The following is a 20,703-nucleotide window of genomic DNA, read 5'->3' on the forward strand; positions in this document are numbered from 1 at the left end:
GAGTTTTAAACCTTAAGCCTATTGACATTTGAGGCCAGATAGTTCTTTGTTATGGGGCTTTTCAGTTCACTATAGGAGTATTTAGCAGCAATCCCTGGCCTCTTCCTCTGCCAGTGGCACTCCCTGATGTCTCCATTGTTAAAAACAAAAATGTCTTCAGACAGGCAGGTAGTCCTTATTAAATATCCCTTGGGGACAAAATCTCTCCTAACTGATAACCACTATTTTAGAGAGACAATGCATGGGAATGGATACTGGATTAGATGTGGGTGGGAAATATCATGAATGACATTGGTTTCAACAGGCAAATACATGGGTGTTGGTATATGGAAATGCAGTGGTTTGAGGAGGAGAATATTTGGGAACATGTGTTTTAGATATGACAAATTTAGATGCCTGGAAGACTCCAAGAGGAGAAGTCAAGGAGATAGTTGCTTATATGAATGAAGAGGTTTTAGCTGGAAATATGAAGAGTTATGGGATTGGACATGATCACTGATGGAGAGGGTACAACTGAGAACCAAAGAGGCCTGGGGACTGAACAAAGAGGAATGCTAACAGTCACAAAAATGTTATATAAAGAAAAAATAAAATGCAGAATGTTTTGATAAGTGCATAGTAAGTGATACTGAATGAGGTGGAAAGTTCTAGTTATATAAGGATTGAAAAGTGTCCATTGGAGTTGGCAAAAAAGGAGGTAACTCTAGGGGCCAAAGTCATAATGGGGTAGGTTGAAATGAGAAAGGAAATTGGACCACATATACAGACAATGATTCCAAGAATTTTTTTTTTCAAGCAAGGAAGAAGAAGCAACTAGAAGAAGGTGTGAAATCAAGGGGACCTTTGTAAAAACAAAACAAAACAAAACAAAACAAAAACAGTAACATATGACTAAATGCTGCTGGACAATCTGATAAAGAAGGAGGGAGGTCAAGAGTAAGGAGAGAAAGGTAATAACAGATTCACCAAAGTCCTCTGATAGTAGGACACTATTGGCTTTTACCAGGGAGAAAGTTACTTTCTTCGTTGTAACAGAGTGATAATATTAGTAATGATGATGCTAATTATGGTAGCTGATATTTATTGAAGGCTTATTGTGTGCCAGACCTGTCACATGGTCTAAGATTAAATAGGTTTAATCTTCCCAGAAAACTTGTGAAGTAAATCCTGTTACTATTTCCATCTGAAAGATGAGAAAACAGGACTAAACAGGTTAACTAACATGATCAAGTGGCAGAGCTTAGAATGTAGCAGGTCTCATTCTAGAACTCATGTGAAATCACCTTATGCCAGAGCCTAAGCTCTTAACAGAAGCAGAGAAAGAATCATGCCAATTCGCTTCCAAAAGAATTGTTAAAATCCATGAGTTCTTGGCTGTTACCATGATGTCTTAGAAGCAGCTGGACTTGAATCACAGTTACCTCCCACAATGAAATACTCCATGTTTCCTTATACTTGACCCTATTCTGAGGTGGCAACTGGTTTGGGCTCATCTTTTATATTTATTTATTTATATTTATTTTATATTTATTTATTTATTAAATAAATCTCATAAGCCAACAGGGGAATGGTCTGGGCTCAGACAGGACAGACTGGTCTTGGGTTGGAAAATGCTACAAGGTCCTCAAACTGGCTCTTCTCCTCAAATATCCTTTTCTGGATCAGAAGCAAATGTGGATCCTGCTCTGTGCTAGGTCCTGCTTGTGAGACCAGCTATGAACTCTTGTTACAGCCTTCCAAAAGTTAGTCACAGTGCCCCTGAAATTGGTTGGTGATTGGCATAGAAAAAAACACCATTGGCTTGACTGACCCTGGGCCTCTGTTTATGCTAGTCATACTCCTAAATTCTGGTGACCATTTTGTTTTTATAAGCACATGATCCCTGATATTTGACCATGGTATCAATCAGGGACTGATCTATCTTGACTTTTGGTTTTCTTTCTAAGCTTTCTACAAATTACGTGTGTGTGTGTGTGTCTGTGTGTGTGTCTGCATGTCTATGTAAATGTATAAGGATATCTTCTATAGTTCTTTTTTTTATTTTTGAGAGGGGAAAGGGGCAGAGAGAGAGGGGGACACAGGATGCAAAGCAAGCTCTGTGCTGAGAGCAGAGAGCCTGACACAGAATTCGAACTCTTAAACCACAAGATGGTGACCCGAGCTGAAGTTGGACACTCGACTGACAACCACGCAGGTGCCTCAGGGATATTATCTAACATCCAAGGCCTGTTATGGCAAAATATGACCTTTGGCCATTTCCTGAAGACAAGTGAAAAAAAAACCAGTTCAAAGTTTTATCTTCACAGGTATATTTATAGCAGTGCCTTTTTTGTCTTACAGTGTTCCTTGGATAATTTGGTTCCTTTTTTTAGTTTTCAGAGTGATGACACACAAATAAATTAGCGTTTCCACCTCTACTGCCTCTTTTGGCAAGAATAAAGGTTCTCATGTCAAGGTAAATAAAGAGGGAGGCAGAGACCTAGAGAAAGTAGACAAAATTGGAGTCATACTGAGCAATTTATGTGCCGACACGTCCCTTTAATTGTTAACAGCCACAAAAAAGAAAGAGAAAAAGGAAAAAAACATTGCTGCACAGTGAATGTGAAACATGTGCTCAGGTGTTCAGTGTGTAGAAGTATTTGGGCCACTAATATCTTTCCAACCTGATCTTCTGAAAGATCCCAGCTTTTGACATATCCCTTCCTCCACAAATGTGTAAAATGTAGTTGTGTTCCTCCAGAGGTTAGACCTTTCCTTTGTTTTGAGCTCCCTGGAACCCACTCTAGTTGCTAGATCAGACGGAATAACAAGCAAAATGAAAGAAGTATGGTAAAACCTTGGTTTGCGAGCGTAATTTGTTCTGGAAACATGCTTGTAATCCAAAGCACTTGTACATAAATGAGAATTTCAAGAACCATTGGCTCAGTTGTGATCATGTGACATTTGGCATCAGGTACTACTCGTATTGTAAGACATCACTTGTTTATCAAGTTAAAATTTATTAGAAATGTTTGTTCATCTTGCAGAACATTCATAGAACAAGTTACTCGCAATCCAAGGTTTTACTGTTTACCCCATAGGGTAGGTGGAAATTGGGGATTTTCTCAAGTCGTGTGAGCTGAAAGCCTTCTGTGTATAAATGTATATTTATGTATATGTAGACACACAGCCCTGAGACTTTGCAGTCATGTTTCTAGATTGTTCTTCCAATATTGGAGGAAAATGATCCCATCAGAGGGTTTTGTTTTCAGAAGCAGTCACAGGGCCCAGGTAACAGAGCGGCTTGTCCCCCGAGTGGCAGTTTGTGAGTACTGCAGCTACCACCCCAAATTGTACATCACCCTTTAGGGCATGCCAGCTTCCTGTCCCAGGAGAAAGCATTTTCCCTTGGGTATTAATTAAAACCCCATGACCCACAAAAGGAGATGTAGGAGTTTAGAAAACTCAGCTCTGCCACGGTCAATGTTTGGAGGTACTCAGGGGTCAATGAGTGAAGCAACATAGTGAGTGAAAGGCTGACCTTCCTTTCATGTTGAACTGGAGCCTTGCATCGCCCCAAGCATTTTGCTATCCTTGAAACCACATTTGAATCAATAACTGGGAGCAGAGCCAGTTCAATCATGTGGCTCTCTGAGGCCCAGCTGAGTGACTGACAGTAATATGTTTTTGAATGATTTAAGGAAACCCAGAGGACTGTTGACCAGCAGGACATCCCAACATTATTAGCTTCCTTCTGATATGTCAGGGCTGCTAGTGAATTTTAGTTTTCCCAAAGGTTCTTTCTGATCTTGGAGGCAGCACTGAATGAGCTTCTAGACTCTCATATTTGCACCGAGTTCAACTGATATTTCTTCCTAAGACTTTAAAGGTTCATAAATTACCACAGGCTTTTGGTCCCAGAGCAGTCAAGGCCCTCGGCTGAGATAAATGTGCTCAGTAAATGTGTGTTTTGATGTACTGGACTTTTGTAACTAGTCCTCCAGTTTTGGGAGAAATAAAAGGAAGTATTAGAGACATAAGAGATGAAATATGCTTTATAAAATCAAAATATTTTTTAAAAAGAAAAACATTCTAATAATTTGGGTTCAAGCTGGGACTTCTGGTTTAAAACTATCTTAATTTGGGAATCATTAGTTTTCCTTATAGTTAAAGCCATAGGCCTGTAAGAGATGGCTCCAGGAGAAAGAATGAACAGAGAATGGAAATGGTCCAGCATGAGCCCTGGGGGATTCCAGCATTTAGATGCCATATTGACAAGAAGGGAGCAGCTGAAGGTTTGGAAAAGAAGTAGTGAGCAGAGGGAAAACACAAGAAAATTTTGATATGTCCAGGGAAGGGTTAATTGTATTTGTTGCTACCGAGCAGTAAATATGAGGATAGAGAAGTGACTCAAGATAAGAGTGCTTCATGGGAGCCATGGGGATAGGGCCCGACTGGAGTAGACTGTTATGAGAATTATAATCCACACAAAGCAAGTGTCTGGTATACAGTATGTGCTCACTATATGGTAGAAATTACTGAGAATTTGGTGTTAGATTTTACGGATTGCCTATAAGCAATCATTCTCCTTGCTTCCTTCCCCCATCCCCTAATTCCTTTTCTTGGACGATCCCTCCCTGCAATTTTTAAAAGTTTTCCACTCTCCCATATGCCTAGGATGAGGCACTATTAATCCAGGCCATTCTTGGTGATGTCATTCCTCTTGCCAGTGACTAGCCCTGGCCATAGGCATTGTGACACAGCCCTGCCCAGTGGGATATGAGGAACAGCCAGGTGAGGGCTTCTGGCAAAGGTTTTCTTTACTAATAAACAGACAGTCATGGCAAGAAATGCCCCCCTCCCTCACAGAATATTATTACATCTGTTTGGAATATCTGGAATTGCTGCAGCGATCTGCAGAGTGACTGGGAGAGGAACTCTCATGGATAAGCTATGGATGAGTGGAAACATGAAAACCCGTTTTTGTAGACCTAGATCTCAGTCTCATGGTGGTACTAAGCAATCTTTAAATAAGTGTTTCTCTGGATATAAATTCCACAAAGTGCTCTGTATGATGCTGATACTACTGACAAATTACCTAATGCTAGACACTGTTCTAAGCTTTACTTATTTTTTTGCAGCTGAGTAAACGGAGACCGAGTGAAGTGAAGTGATTGGTCCAGGGGCATATGGCTAGTAGGAGGTAGAGTGAGGATCCCAACCCAGGTACTGTAGTCATCATGTGAATGCTTCATCTCTATAGGTGATGCCTAAACAGGGCATCTGCAAATAAAGATGTGTTTGTTAGGTATCTGTATTTATTTATTTTTCTTTTTTTCTTAATTTAAATTCAAGTTAATGGACATTTAGGCTCTCTCCATAATTTGGCTATTGTTAAAAGCTCTGCTGTAAACATTGGGTACATGTGCCCCTATGAATCAGCACTCCTGTATCCTTTGGATAACTTCCTAATAGTGCTATTGCTGGGTTGTAGAGTCATTCTATTTTTAATTTTTTGAGGAACCTCCACACTGTTTTCAAGAAAGGAAGGGGGGAAAATGGTTACAAACAGAGAGGGAAGGAGGCAAACCATGAGAGGCTCTTGAATACAGAGAACAAACTGAGGCTTGATTGTGGGGGGGTGGCGCGGTGGAGAGGGGAACATGGGTGATGGGTACTGAGGAGAGCACTTGTTGGGATGAGCATTGTGTGTTGTATGTAAGTGATGAATCATGGGAATCTACCCCCAAAACCAAGAGCACACTGTATATACTGTATGTTAGCCAACTTGAAAATATATTAAAAAAATTTTTAATTCAAGTTAGTTAAAATATAGTGTCATATTGGTTTCAGGAGTAGAATGTAATGATTCATCACTTACATATAACAACACTCAGTGCTTACCCCAACAAGTGCCTTCCTTAATGCCCCTCACCCATTTACCCCAACAAGTGCCTTCCTTAATGCCCCTCACCCTCCCCCTACCTGCTTCTCCTCCAGCAACCCTCATTTGGAATTTAAGAAACACAATAGATTAACATAGGGGAAGGGAAGGGAAGGAAAAATAAGATAAAAACAGAGAGGGAGGTAAACCAGAAGAGTTTACCTCTGCCTCTTAAAGGCAGAGAAATACAGAGAACAAACTGAGGTATCCATATTTAAAATGATGGGTTGTTTTCAGATTATTTCCTAATAGTGCCAACTAATTTCAGACTGAGTTTCTCCCTTTGTCAACTAATGGGCCTGGGAATGCCAAGAAGTGTGTGTCAGCCATCTTTGGTCAGGATACACACTGGAAGTACCAGAATCCAGCTTCCAAAGATTAACACGGCACAAATGAACACCCCAGTTGTATACATGGCTAATTTTAAAACACATATGAAGTAAGAATAACTGCTATTAATCTAGAGCTTAACATCTTCTTATGTGCAGTGCTTTAAGTACATTGTCTTACCAAATCTTCACTGAATCCTGATCCCTAGGAAGTATATTTTACACATTTTATGACTGAGGAAAGTAAACCATGGAGGATTTAAGTATTTTGCTCAAAACTATTGAATTTTAATCCAGGTTTCTCATTCCAAAGGCCACATATTTAACTGTCAAATGAACGCATTAAATTTTAACTCAAATTATGGCATAAACGCGGAGGCTACCTAGCACATTGAAGTAGCATATTGTCTGCAAAAGGATTTGTACATAGAGAAAAGCCTTGGAGGAAGTATGTAGTATCAACAATAGTGTTGAGAATTATAGTTAATTTTTATTCTTTTTAATACATCGCTGTTATTAAAAGAAAAAACTTGTAAGTGATATTTTTTAAAAAGCAGGTTGTTTTGTCTATAGACCTGGTGACCAGATGCTGGGAAGAGAAGGATTTCTCAAGATCATGTAGGATGACTTTGCCACCAACCATCACCTTTCTTTTCCATTCTAGGTTCAGTTGCCTTCACCTCTAGGTGAAGAGATACTCACTTTCTCCTTTTCCTTTTGCTCACAAAACCTGTGCAGGTCTTTTCTTTTCTTTCTTTTCTTTTTTTTTCTTTTTTTTTTTTTTTTTTTTTTTTGTAAATCACAAATGTCTTCTCTCCATCTCTGTGGGCAAGACTGAGTAATCAGGTTGTTCATGTCTTTGCCTCTCTGCTCCTAGAACGTTCTAAAGACAAACAGAAACCAGTTGCCTAGCTATTTATTTTGTGTTGGATTCATTGGTACATTAAATAAGTGAAATCAGTATTTTGTAGATAAAATAGGCATGTGTGTTGAGTTGTTAGAGTCCCTTTTCTATTAACTCTAGCTAATGCCCCATATTTAATCACAGAACATTGGGTGATTACTTAGTAAATAACCCCAATCACCTCTCAGATATCTACTTCATCACTATTTGTATAGCAAACAGAACCTTGATAAGATCCAGGTTGATTGCAAAATGGATTTCCTGTATATGTTGCCAGTATTTTTTTTCCTGGCAGCCCGGTTATATTTTACAGGTTTGTATTGCCTTTCAGAATTTGCATTCTTCCACCTTCAGATAAAACTTTGAAAGATATTTACGGAATGCTGTTAGTGATATTGTAGAACACAGGTGGCCAGGTTGGAATTGAAATACCTCTGCAAAGATCGAAGAGAAATTTTTGTAACTTAATAAGTGTTTCAGACAGGAAATGACAGTCCTTCTTGTGGCAAGAGCTGAAATACTATCAAATTCAAGTAATTGTGTTATAAGAAGACATTTAAATTCCATATGTCCTGAAATCTGAGTTAAAGAAGTGGCTCTTTAATGAATGGCACTGTCCATCTCTGCCATCTGTCTTTAAAATTTACTCCGTTTTATTAAATCCTTAAACACAGAGAGAGAGAATCTGAAGCAGGCTCTATACTCAGTGTGGAGCCTGATGCAGGGCTCGATCCCAAGATCCTGGGATCCTGACCTGAGCTGAAATCAAGAGTCGGATGTTCAACCCACTGAACCACCCAGGTGCCCCAGGTCTTCATGTGAAACTTATATTAAGTACATTTGTATGATTTTCTTCTCTTCTCAGTCTGTTGCTGGTCCAATTAGGGAGCCCCATCTGGAGAACCCAGGAGGGGAATAGGAAAAAGGTATCTTTCCTCTCTTACATAGGAAGGTGAACGTTATTTCTTGTGTTTGCTGGCCGCTTATGCTTTTCTCTCATAAATTTCCTATCCATGGACTTATTTTCGGAAAATTCATAGACAAAAAATCCTCTACAATATTCCTTTAAGATAGTACTGCAGTAATTTTATTAAGGAAGGAAGAGACTGGGGATTGATTGAATCAGACTTAACATTTGAATGAAAAGTCTTAAAATCTATAGAGTGCATTTAAGAAATACAATACTTTGAGAGAACACTTTTCTTTGCTTCAGTAATCAATGTGTAGGCCAGAACATGTATTGCTTTTGTAATTTAAAAAGAAAGATAATGGGAAAAGTCAAGTTTTGGTATAATACGAAATATAACAAACACATTTCATTACAGAGCTCAGAGGACTATGCAACCATTTCTTTGAATCACAGAATCAATTGTGAATTTGACATTTTGTGATGAAAACACTGAAATGCTGCAGCTGGTTACCAGATTGGGGGGAAATGTGCTTTGTATGTAATTAATAGAGACAAGCCTTTACAGAGAATAAAAAATAAAATTAAATATAAGCGTATATATCAACTGCTCGGGGAGATGAAATAGAATATAAATCATTTTATTTTGGTTGAAAATAGATAATTATAGTGTGAGGTTTTATATCCATTCTACTGTGGCACTAAGCATCTTCACTAAGTTAAAGAAACAGTAGATGTGACTTTAACCAATCAATAGAATTAGCATGAACCTAGAGCCAAAACATTTAAGCAGGAAAAAAAAAGAAAAGAAGAAGAAGAAAAGAAAGCCAGATTTGTAAATCTGCAGAAGGCACGTAAAAGCTAACAGGCTTACAAAATTCTTGCTCTAATTGAGTGTATGCACAAATGTACTGAATTCACAGTTAGTGAGGAAGAAACCCGAGGAATGGGGTCCATTACCTAGAACATTAACAGTACTAACAAGGGCAGTAGTCAGTGTTGGAGTGTGTTCTCTGTGTGTGCACTGTGCAAGGTGCTTTACATACAGTACTTCCTTTAATTGCCACAACTCATGAGGGAAGCATTATGATCTTTCTAGCAGCCCACAGTTATGGATGGACATAGCTGATTTTCAGAGGCATGTCTCTTTTCAAAGCCTGTGTTCTCACCGCTTGGAGATGTTGCCACAGAATTTCCCTAACCCCATTATTTTTGTTCTTCTCCATCTCTGGCTCAATTCATGCATGCATACATTTTATACCAAAATAGTTATAGAGTTCTTACCATACACTATGTCCTGTGCCAAAATGCCCTTAATATAGCAGGGAATTTGATGGTGATGTTTCTGCCGTTCATGGAACTTGATCAGAGGAAACCAAGAATTACAGTCTCCTGATAATCATCATCAAACAGCATTTATTAAATACCCCCAAAGTGTCAGACCCGCGTCTAGGCACTGTCTGTGCAGTCCGATTTTTGCAGCAGTGCTTTACTGGGGTGTTATCAGCTCCACTTCGTAAGTAAGGAAACTGGGGTTCGGATGCATTGGACAGTTGGTTCAAGTTTCAGTCAGTGTGCAGGGTCTGCTCTGGGATTCTAGCCTCAGCCTGCAGGAGCTCCACTGCCTCATTACCACATCAGACCGCTTTATTCCCATGCCCCTCAGTTCTTCAATCGATTTCACACCAGAAATACAATTCTCAGTGCCACCATCTTCTGCATTTTTGTCACTGCCACGTTGCTACTCTTCATCTGAGTCACGTCAAAATAATGTGGTAATATTGTCTCTAATGGCCCCTACCCTCACCTCCCCCCAGAAACACACACATACGTACACACGCACACTTGTGTATGTTCACACCACCCCCCACACACACACACCCCTTGCCCATAGGGGCATGCATTAAACAAACTAATATTCAACATGTTAATTAAGCAGTTTCCAGAAAAGTCAGACTCTAGCTTTTTGCTTTTCAAGGCACGTATATGCAAATGTAGAGCAATTTTCAACTGCAACGACATTAGCCATAATGCCTCTAAATCAGTCTTCTTTTTAGGATGCCTCATAATCTTGGGTGATGTGATGCAACTTAGACACATCTTTCCAAATCATTTCAATCACTCCTATAAATGTGTCATAACCATATGCTAGCTCTGGCAAAGTGATAAATCTTCCCTCTACTGTAAACTATATGCTCAGACTTGTAGGAGTATCTGTTTAAGGAATATATGGGCTATAAGAAGCAGCTAGCTCTCTCTTTATACACTGTGAATTCTTTGAAGAGCATTAAAATATTTCAATGTAAGGTATCTTAATTAAACAAGTATTGCAGATACTGTAGGGTCCCTATCTCAGAGCGAGATTGGTGGACATCCTTCTCAGGGGTTAACACAGTCACCCTGGTGCATGACATAAGACAAGTTACTCAATTTCTCTGTAAGTCCAAATTTACTTTTTTAAGAGTGGGTATGATATCTTTAGTGACTAAAACCTGACCAAAAATTCTATGACATACTTCCCATCAACAGGTTGAATCTATGTCCCCTCTCTTTGAAATGGGTGGGCTTGTGACTGCTTGACCAATTGAATCCAATGAGGCGACATGATGTGACTTCCAAGGCTAGGTCATAAGGGTCATGCAGCTGCCATCTTGCTCATAGGAACACTTGCTTTTGGAGCTCTGTGCCTCCATGTAAGAAGTCTTTTTTTAAAAATGTTTGAGAGACAGAGCATGAGTGGAGGAAGGGCAGAGAGAGAGGGAGACACAGAATCCAAAGTAGGCTCTAGGCTCTGGGCTGTCAGCACAGTGCCTGACACAGGGCTCGAACCCATGAGCCATGAGATCATGACCTGAGCTGAAGTCGGACACTTAACTGACTGAGCCACCCAGGTGCCCTTCCATATAAGAAATCTTAATACCCTGAGTTACCAAGTACTGTGGTTGATGGTGTCAGATGAGCCCAGCCTTCTAGCCATCTCCACCAAGGTGCTAGACATGGAAGTGAGGCCATCTTGGGCCCTTCAGACCAGTCCATCTGTCAGCCAGATACTACTGAGTGACTTTCATTGACATCACACAGAAGTTTCACCCAGCTAAGTTCTGCCCGAATTTCTGACCCACAAAATCATGAAGTATAATAATTGTTGGTTTAAGCCACCCTATTTGGATAAGTAAATCACTATCTCATCCATTGTGAAGTTTATTGTAAGACTCTTAGCTCAGGGCCTGACTTCTAGTAAGTACTCAGTAAATGTTAGCTATTATTTCTATTTATTGAGCATCTTTTGTGATCACAAAACTGCAGAGAGTGTTTTGAGGCATAGACAAGCAAAGGCATACTCTGCAGTGATGTGGCAGTGAAAATGGATACATGTGAAAAGATAATGTATGTATCATTAGAATAGTAAAGGTTATAATTGCCAGAGGAGTTCCAAGAAAGGAGAAAGAGCCACTGCAAAGAAAGTGGTTCTGAAAGAGCCACTGCAAAGAAAGTGGTTCTTGCGCTGAAACTGAGGTCTCATCTTCAGGGGGAGAGGAAGGGAATATTTGCCGACCTAGACACTGTAAGATAGTTTATCTGATTTGGGGGAGGTTATTGTATTTGAATTCCCATTTTATAGATTAAAAGACGAGAGAGGTGATGCATGTGTTTTGATCACCTTCTATGATGCAGAGGACAGCTGGGGCCAATAGCAGTTCATTAAGGGGAGAGGGACGCCTCACACTATGCAAGGCTCCACAGGTTTGTGCTCAGGAGCAGAGTGAACAACCAGGAGCTGTGGGAGGTAGGGTTTACGTAATCAGGAGTGGGCCCTCGTTCCCAAGGGAGGATGTGACTTCCCTGATTTGAATAATTCCAAGGGCTTGCAGGGAACTGAAAGCCACTACTCAGGGATAAGCCAGAACTGTGCCTGTTCCTTTTGATAAGGAGGATGGATGACCTTACGTGCTGTATTGCTGTCTGTGAACCAAATAGCCAAGGCTATTTGAGGCCCTCCTGATTTTACCAGATACATACATTTTAAAAGCAGCATGTGATACTGAGGCATAATTTTCAGCCTTATACCACAATATAGCCTGCTTAGGATGCCAAAGCCAATGAGAAGTGGAGCTTGGATTTGAACTCAAGTGTGTCTGGCCCCGAGTCTGGTCATCTGGCTCAAAGTCCATGCACCGGATGCAAATGAAGGAGAGGGCAAGTATATGAATACCACTGAGTGAGTGCTACTTCTTTTTATGGAATCATTCTCTCTTTCATTGAATTTAATCTAATTACAAGGCACCCAATACCCTAAGAATGCTCATGGGTATTATACTATAGTTATCAATGATGTCACCATTGGTGGGATAGTGCACAGGTAAAGGGTACACAGGACTACTTTTGTAACTTTCTGTGAGTCAATAATTACTTTAAAATAAAAAGTTTTTAAAAATTCTCCTGGGGCCTAAGATTCTACACTGTGGTCCTGGACTTGGAGATATTCATTGTAATCACTGTGGGGCAGCGCAGTTGTGGTTGATCTTACTGTGATCAATCTCACACTTTTCACTTTCTCATCTACTTCATGCCCTCGTGTCCTTCCATATCAGCTTAATTCCAGAGCAATTAGAGAAGTCACTGTCTTGTACACACTCCTGATTCTTGATTCTCTCTGTCCAGTGTCTTTGTAGTCATTGGCTAAACCACAGCCCTGGTTAAATCCAACTCTGCCTCTGCTGTGTTTTTACCTGGAAATCTGGGTCTTGATGGAGAAAAGTTCACATCCAGGTTGACCGGTGTCATTTTAAACTCATGACAAGACCCTCTACTGGTCGCTTAGTGCTACTTGGTACCATACAATGGATGTTTGTGTCCCTCCCAAAATTCATATGTTGAAATGTAACCCTCAGTGTAATGACATTTAAAAGGGACAATCTTTGGGAGGTGATTAGGTCATGAGGGTGAAGCCCTCATGAATGAGATTAGTGCCATTATAAAACAGACCCCACAGAGCTCTCACTTCTTTGGCAGTGAAAAGACTGCTCTCTGCTAACCAGGAAGCAGACCCTCATCAGACACTGAATCTGTTGGCACCTTGCCTTGTACTTTTTTAGCCTCTAGGATTGTGAGAAATAAATTTCTGTTGTTTATTTTGTAATAGCAGCCAACATATTTTGTAATAGCAGCCCAAATGGACTAAGACACCTGGCAATTACTCTTCACTTCCCCACTTTCCTTGATGTCAAATATATACCTTCTCTTCTCCCCTGAAAGCTCCAGCATCTTTTTTCTGACCCCACTCATGGTTTCTTATTTCACTGTTCAGATAGATGCAACCAGAAAAGAACTTCAACAAGCTCCTTGGACAAGCCTTTCACCTACAGATTCTACCTTTCCTTCCACTGGTGTGATGGAGCTTTGCAAGCCAAGTGAGACCCACACTTCTGCTAGTGTGTTAGACTCCATCCCCTCCTACCTAGTCAAGGACAGTGCTTGGCCAATTATCCTCTCTCTCTTCCAGATCATCAGTTTCCCTCTTAACTAGATTATTCCTGTCCTCATACAAATGTCATTATTTCTTCCATCTAAAGAAGAACTTTCTTTGCCCCATCTTATTCTCTGACTTCCTGCTCCCCTTGCAGTAAAACTCTTTGAAAGGATTTTCCATACATATGAAGTCTAAATCTTCCTTAAAGAAAAAAAAAAGTTTATTTATTTATTTTGAGAGAGAGACCAAACATGCACATGCATGAGAGTGGGAGAGGGGCAGAGAGAGAGAGGGAGACAGAGAATACCAAGCAGGCTCTGCACTGTCAGCACAGGAGCCTGATACAGGGCTCCAGCTAATGAACCGTGAGATCATGACCTGAGCTGAAATCAAGAGTCAAATGCTTAACTGAGTGACCATCCAGGTGGCCCTTCCTGTCTGCCTTTCGAATCCAAACCAACCAGGCTTTTGCCCCAAGCACCTCATGTCATGGTCATCAGTGACATCTCATTGCTAAATTCAGGGTCCATTGGCCTATCAGCACCATCTGATAGGCTTAATCAGTCTTTCTTTCTTGCAATACTTTCTCAACTTGGCTTCTAGCACACTATCTCCTGGTTTTCCTTCCATTCCAGTGTCTGCTTCCTTCCTGATCTCATTTGCTGGTTTCTTTCCCTCTACTTCATATGTTAATGATGGAGTGTTCCATATCTTCATTTTTGAACCTCTTCTCTGTCTCTGTCTATACTCACTCCCTTGGTGATCTTAAACAATTTTATGGCTTTAAATACTGTGCATATGCCAGGGCCCTCAAAATTTATAGCTCCGGCTTGAATGTCTCCCCTGTGCTGTAAGTCCAGAATTAAATGTCAAGATTTCCATTTGTCTAATAGGAAGATCAAATGTACCATGTCCAAACTCAAAGATCCCTATTCTTCTCCCAAACCTCATAATTTTACAATTCTCTCCTACCCAGTTGACAGAAACCCCACAAAATGCTCTTTTCCTCACATTTCTCATTAAGTTGGTCAGCAGATATTTTTGGCCCTACATTTAAAAATGTATTCTAATCTGACAGTTTCCCACCACCTCCACTGCCACGACTTTTGTTCAACCCACCATTGTGGATTACTGCTGAAGTCCCTGTGGGGGAAAAATCTTGGGCCCTACCTCATATACTCTCAACTTACCTTTTTACTCCGGCCATTGCTTCCACACCTGGCTGCTTGTAAGTGTAACCTGGTGGTACCTCCCCTCAGAATATCTCTAGCTTTCTCGTCTCTTGCTTTTCCCTTAGGGTTTCTTTGCCACCACTGGGTGTGATATCTATGGGAACTTGCTCAGTCACTCTTGCTTTCTATTTTCAAAACTGGAATTAAAGAGAATTACATCTCCATGGGACAACACTTAGCTGGTGGAGAATGAGAGCTGCTGGGAAAAAACTCCCTCCTCCATCTTTTAGGTGGAAAATTCCGAGTGTCAGCTTTGTATGTCTTCAGAGGCTGCCCTGCATGGAACCCCACTTGCTCACAGTGGCTAAGCTTCATAAAACTCTTAATTGGCTTTATTTCCCTGTTTCCCTCTTCTTAAGTGTCCAGTCCTCTCCTTTGGGGTCACTTTACAGAATAATCTATCTGTGGGCATCCATTGTCTCAAGCTCAGCTTTGGGAGAAACCAGGGCTAAGCTCCCCTCTAGTTGGTCTCCTTCTTCCATTCTTGCTCCACACAGTCTAGCCTCAACTGAACAGCTACGGTGACCCCTTTTAAAACATTGATCCAATTATGACACTTCTTTTCCTTTAAAATTTATAATGGTTTCCCATCTTATGCAGAGTAAACATGGAAAAGTATTAGAATACCTTCATAGGCCCTGCTAAATCTGTCCTTCCTGAACGTATCTGACCTAACCCATCTCTGTGTCATCTGCTGGTCACTTCCCTCTGGTGTAAGTGGCCTCTTTGCTGTTTCTTGAACACACTAGACATACTTCTCTTTAAGGGACCTTGAATTTGCTGTGCCATTTTCATTCAGTTACCTGCATGGCTCATTTCCCTCACCTTCTTTAGATCCTTACTCACATGTCACCTTCTCAAGAAGATCTACCCTAACCATTATGTTTAAAATTGAAAACTCTACTTGCCAACATAATAATCTTTTTGCTTGTTTTGTCTTTCTCCATAGCCCTCATGTCGCATTTAACATTTAATATATACGTATTTTAGTATGTTGTTATTTATTTATTTAGCCTATTTCCACAAGGGTGTAAGCTCTAGGAAGGCAGGGATTTTTGCTCATTTTCTTCACTCCTGTATCTTCAGTGCCAAGAATAGTGCCTGACACATAGGAAGCATTTAATGGATATTTGTTAAATGAATGAATTAATGAATAGTTATCTTTTTGATGTTTCAGGCACCTAGGCAGCTATAAAGATGTCGCATTAAGGACAGTAGACATTTTCCCCTTATCTTCTTTATCTTTTTTTTTTAATGTTTTTATTTGTTTTTGAGAGAGAGAGAGAGACAGAGCATGAGTGGAGGAGAGGCTGAGAGAGAGGGGGAGACACAGAATCTGAAACAGGCTCCAGGCCCTGAGCTGTCAGCACAGAGCCGGACGCGAGGCCTGGACCCGTGAACCACGAGATCATGACCTGAGCTGAAGTCAGACGCTCAACGGATTGAGCCACCCAGGTGCCCCATCTTCTTTATCTTTTATTCTGTTTCTAGTGTCTCCCAAATTCAGAAGCCTGAGTAGAGCCAACATACAATAGGAAACTCTATGGAAGGCTCTGATATTTATTAGCTACTTAATGAAGTCTTTTGATATGTCACTCTGAGAGGCAGAACTAAGTAGAAGGAAGAGACATTCATTATAGACATTATTTGATTTGGGGATACCTTCCACTTAGGTAGAAATTCAATTGTGTAAATGAAGTGACAGAAGACGATGAAGATGTCACTGTCCAAATGTCTTGATTACTTTCTTCAGACCAAAACCCACTAGTAGAGATGCATAGGCATTGCAGTTTCTGCTAAAATGTAATACCTAGGAGATATAACAAGCAATTAAGAGTTATTTCCATGTGATTGTAAATTTTTTCTAATAATATTTCTACGCGAGTATTTGCCACATTCATTTTATTTCATTAGTTAATACATTTCATTTTATTCATTTCATTAATCTTCCATGGCTAATTCAAATACCATTGAAAAAGAAAATTCACACCAAGCTTCCCCTCAAAATCTTACTCCTTCTTATTTAATTACTATTCTTGTGTTTTAGCAAGCTATTGCTGCAAACAAAACTAAGATTTTTATGGTGTAATTTTTTGAACCTAGGGCAACTGTAAATCTCAATTAGATTGTAACAAACTCATTTGTATTTATAATTAAATTTGAAAATTAGACCCAGTAATTTGGGTCTGATTCATTTGAGATATATTTATTTATGGTATTTATAATACCTAGAACATATTGGCCATTCTTCATTAGAACCTCTGTCAGTATCATTTTCCATTGATTGAGGACTTCTGATTTCAGCTTGTTTTACCAATCTAGACCCACTTTGCAGTGTATTCAAAACAACTTTATGTTATATGGGTTACAGGTAGCAAATGAAAAGCAGGCATGAGTTAATGCTTTTAGCTTGGGATACAGAATATTTTGGAACATAAGTTATCTTTAAGTGTGGTTATAATGGTATCTTAATGTATAAAGACAGTCTAACAAATGCTAACTTTTCTTAGAGAAGGTAGCATGTAACAGTAACATCATAAAAATATGCTATATATGTGTTCCCACAATTCTATAGATTACATTAACTTCAGAATTTCTACATAAAAACAATAAAAGCATTATTTTGGACTCAGGTCTTGCCCACTAAGGAGCAGGAAGCTCATGCCCAGATCTTTCCCCTCTGGAGACTTTATGAGTTTTTCACATGTTCTCTGAACACTCTTTCTAGACAGAGAATAGTACAAGAATTGAGGGAAGGAGGGGGAGAGGAGAATACATTCCTAGAAATGAGAACATTTACTGTCACTGCTGACATCACTATTTATGATATTTACATCACTATGCATGTAAACATGCAGTGTCTTAGTAATACAATTCCTGTTATCAACACCTATCTTACTTTTCCTCTGCTTCCCAATAACCTATGGGTTACTTTTCAGCTTTCTTTTAAAAGGCATCATCCCAGGAGCGCCTGGGTGGCTCAGTTGGTTGAGTGTTCGACTTCGTCTCAGGTCATGATCTCACAGTTTGTGGGTTCAAGCCCTGTGTCGGGCTCTGTGCTGACGGCTCAGAGCCTGGAGCCTGTTTTGGATTCTGTGTCTCCCTCTCTCTGCCCCACCCCAGCTTGTGCTCTGTCTCTCTGTTCCTCAAAAATAAATTAAAACGTTATAAAAAATTAAAAAAATAAACAAAAGGACATCATCCTACTCTATATTTTGGGTCAGGCATTGGTAGGACAGCTAGTGAAAGGTGGAATTGGGTAGAAACTAGGAGCAGACAGGCAGGGGCCAGGTTGTAAGAGGGCAAGTATAAACTGGTGGAGAAAAGTCAAGTAAAGTGAAGGCCTTAGAGACAAAAAGGTTCAAACAGCAACAGGTTGTCCTGAATACACAGAGGCTCAGCCTGCCCAAGGTAACACTTGAGAAGTAGGTGGAGATTGTGATGTCCATGTCTTTCTGACCCCTGTTTCCTATCCTCTCTGGGACCATGCTCTTGAAACTCTCCTCTTTTCCTTTGAGAATCTGTGTCCTTTCCAGGCCTGCAGTGTTCACACTGCTTCCCAGAAAGTTGGGCTGTCCTGGTCCCTTTTTCCCCTACAGAACTTTCCAGCTCAGGGTTCTAAACCTTCAGAGATTTGTTCTAGGTGATTTGGTAACAAAATTGCCTAGGGATTTGGTCACCAAATATATACCAAGGGATCAGTAGGTGCTACAGCGTACGTCACCTTTTCCAAGCTAATTCTATGAAACTTCTATTGACTCAATGAAAAGGAATAGGAATTTCAGACAGATCAGAAAGGAGACAATTTGGGTGAATAATTTGGTCCTTGATGCCTCCAGAATTCTATCTCATAAGAGGTCTTTCTAAAGTGTTCAGCATTCAGAGAAGAGATTTACCTCAGAATCATAGGATTTTATAGCTAAAGAGGGATTTTTTCTGTCAGTATTTTCTAATCTCCTAATCACTTCCCGTGCACATCTCCACAGCAGGTGCTCACATAATGTTTGTTAATAAAAAACAGTAACAGAGAAGGAAAGATTTCTGTTTTATAATGACCTCTGGTGTCAGTATTTGTGACATGCACAGAATAGTTGAAAAAATCCATAATTGAAATATGAAGGCAACTCTTTCAGTGTTGTGGAACTGAATTGTTTTAAGATCTTGGCACTTGGGCTGGTCGGTTTAATTCTAATTTGGTTGCTGTAGGTACAGCGTTTTTACAGAAGGCTCTATCGATGAATGGCAGTGGCAGATCGGCTACTGAAGGGATTTTAAGGCTGCTGGAAAAGCCCTCTGCCATCTGCTCCCTAAAATGCTTTCCATGCTTTCTGTTGCCTGAAATTCCATAAATGGAGCCCCAGATTTTCCCTTATGTTTCCTTTCCCTGTGAAAATAAAATAACAGTATAGATTCACCTGGGGAGATGCTAGAAAAATCTCCATGCTTGGGTCCAACCCCAGAGTGTCTTCTCTTACCGGTCTGGACTAAGGCCCAGGTACCAGGTATTGGTATTTTTTAAAAGTCCTTGGGTAATTTTAATGTGCAGCCAGTGTTGATCAACACTATGTCTGTGGGACACGAAGATGTGCTCATTTGCACCTGAAAAGCTGAGTATGGGCATTTTGTTTTTGTTTTAGATCCAATATCTTCCTGCAAACCAGGTTACTAGAAGGGAGAAGGGTTGTAAAGAAAGAGAAATCTGGATGCTAAAGGAAACTGAGCTGTCAAACCAAAGAGAGACTCAGAGTGGAAGACATGGGGATTCCAAAAACAAGCTCAGGTTATTTCACAGTACTTGAAGGCCAGGCTTGTTAGTATTAATGACAAACAGTGAAGAAATGCCAAGTAAAAGGATCCTATCCCTTCCCTTTCTTCCCCTCCCATCCCTCCCCTCCCCACCTCTCCCCTCTGCCCACGCTTTCCTCTGGCATTCAAGGAGCCATCCATGCACACATACTGATCTGGAGGCAGCACAGGGAGTTTTAAGATGCTGTTACCACTGTCGCTGCCGTTCTGCAAACCTATCAGGGAGATGCATCATCTCTCTTTTGATTTGAAGTTTCAGATTAATGGGCCTGAAAATGGAATTAGCTCAGTGACTGTTCAAAGATCCATGGTGAAATGAAAACAAGCCAGAATAGAAACAACCTGTGGCTAGTTGCTGCAGAAGCTTTTCAGCTTGGAGTTCTCAGGGTTAAAGTGAATCCAAAATGGTAATAGAATGTGGACAGATCAAAGTTGGGGCTACAGCTAAAATATTAAAAAATATTCTCAAGTATCAAAATGTCATAGAGTGAGCAACCAATACCTAGATATCTTTCTTCCCAGCTGTAAATCCTTTCTTTTCTTTGCTTAGATACTCAAGTTTTCAAAGCAACAAGAGTGGTCAAAGAAAATACATTAATTGAGGGACACCTGGGTGGCTCAATGGGTTAAGCATTTGACTCCTGATATCAACTCAGGTCATGATCTGGTTCCTGAGATCAAGCTCCCCATGGGGCTCTGTGCTGACAGCACAGAGCTTGCTTGGGGTTCTCTCTCTCTCTCTCTCTCTCTCTCTCTGCCCCTCTTCCCTCTCTCTGCCCTCCTTTGCCCCTCCCCCTGCATGTGCATGCTCTCTGTCTCTCTCAAAATAAATAAATAAACATTAAAAAAAAGAAAATAAATTAATTGAAGGTGGGACAAAAGTAGTCTTTGTAAGGCGTTAGCTTATGCTTTTAAATTGCTTGAGGTCCTAGAAATTAAGTTGTCTCCCTGACTTTGCTCTGGAATGGGTCCCTCCAGGGGTGGATTTCTCTTCAGCAAAGCTAACACACCCGTCTCACCTACACTAGCTCCATCTGGGGCCCTAGCAATGAGTTCTAATGGTCATATGTTTTGTAACATTTGAAAAACATAAGCTATTTTAGCAGCAATCAGCTGGGACTACTTGCTCCCC

At 40.3% G+C, this 20,703-nt stretch overlaps 1 protein-coding gene across 2 annotated transcripts in view; it reads left to right on the plus strand.

Annotated features, from left to right (window-relative positions):
• GRXCR1 (glutaredoxin and cysteine rich domain containing 1) overlaps positions 1-20,703 on the plus strand; it is a 308,046-nt gene that overhangs the window by 116,224 nt on the left and 171,119 nt on the right. For both annotated transcript variants that reach the window (XR_013555303.2, XR_009616437.3), the window contains one exon: positions 5,121-5,205. The gene's annotated coding sequence lies outside the window, so the exon portion shown is untranslated. The remainder of the gene's footprint in view (positions 1-5,120; positions 5,206-20,703) is intronic.

The sequence above is a fragment of the Panthera onca genome, chromosome B1 (assembly GCF_046562875.1).
Source record: "Panthera onca isolate mPanOnc1 chromosome B1, mPanOnc1 haplotype 2, whole genome shotgun sequence".
Lineage (NCBI taxonomy): Eukaryota > Metazoa > Chordata > Mammalia > Carnivora > Felidae > Panthera > Panthera onca.